Source organism: Propithecus coquereli, unplaced genomic scaffold (genome assembly GCF_000956105.1).
Source record: "Propithecus coquereli isolate 6110/MARCELLA unplaced genomic scaffold, Pcoq_1.0 Scaffold353, whole genome shotgun sequence".
Lineage (NCBI taxonomy): Eukaryota > Metazoa > Chordata > Mammalia > Primates > Indriidae > Propithecus > Propithecus coquereli.
This window is the reverse complement of record NW_012149208.1, coordinates 2,650,206-2,651,161: the sequence shown is the minus strand read 5'-3', so window position 1 is coordinate 2,651,161 and position 956 is coordinate 2,650,206. Positions and strand designations below refer to the sequence as shown.

General features: G+C 35.1%; 1 protein-coding gene across 1 annotated transcript in view; it reads right to left on the bottom strand.

Annotated features, from left to right (window-relative positions):
• The window catches only part of KIF3A (kinesin family member 3A), a 56,448-nt gene that overhangs the window by 13,135 nt on the left and 42,357 nt on the right, over positions 1-956 (bottom strand). The gene's annotated exons all lie outside the window — the stretch shown is intronic.

Here is a 956-nt window from a genome sequence, read left to right as displayed (position 1 = left end):
TCTTAAAATCTATCAGATAATTTAGAAATAGGGATAAATGTCCATTTGAAATAAAATACTATTCAATTTATCTTTGCTTGCTTCAAACTTTACATTTTTCTTTGAGAGCCTTTAATCTTGAGTTACTCCTAAGAACAGGACACCAAAGTGTAAAATGCTTATAACTGTATGACATGTTATAATGGGCACTGGTGTACTTCCAAATATAATTGTATTTTTAGAAATTTAGGGTTTGATATTACATGTGTCTTATAGTGAGCAGGATTAGAAATTTGTCATGAAACCTAAAAAAGAACCGTAAGAATTGTTCTTTTATACAGCTTACTAGCTCTCTTTACATTATCTCAATTGCAAAAGCATGAATCTCTCTTCCATTGTCTCAAACATAAGCTAAAGCAAATGTTTTAACAATTACGGATAACTGAAGCAATGAAGGGGTGAAGGGAATCGTCACATGCTTTGTTCTACTGAGGAGTCCAACATGTATTCTTCAAGAAATGACAGGGAGCAGTCCAGCATTTCTCAAATGAAGCCCATGGGTTATGGAAAAGCCAAAGCTCTGTGAGAGAATTTAAGAGCTACCACTCACTAGGCAAGAACTTATCCAGAGGTTTCTCTAGGACAGAACATGTGGAGTCTGAACTACTGCTGCTGCTACTGCCTGGAAGACAAAGAAGTGAGCCCGACGGGAACCAAAGAAAGAGGAAACAAGAAAATGAACACATACACAGAGGAAAATTCAGTTCCAGAGAAAGAACAACAATCAAGCTTTGCATTAAAGAACCACAACTTACTTTCCCATAAAACCAGTCTTGGTAATTTATCCAATATTCTCTACTTTACAAAGCCATACAGGGAAATTAGAAACTATTCCATTAAGCAACTACTGTGGGCAAATACCATTTAGTCACCTAAAACATAATAATTCGGAAGGTTAAAATGACTAGAATAAAAAA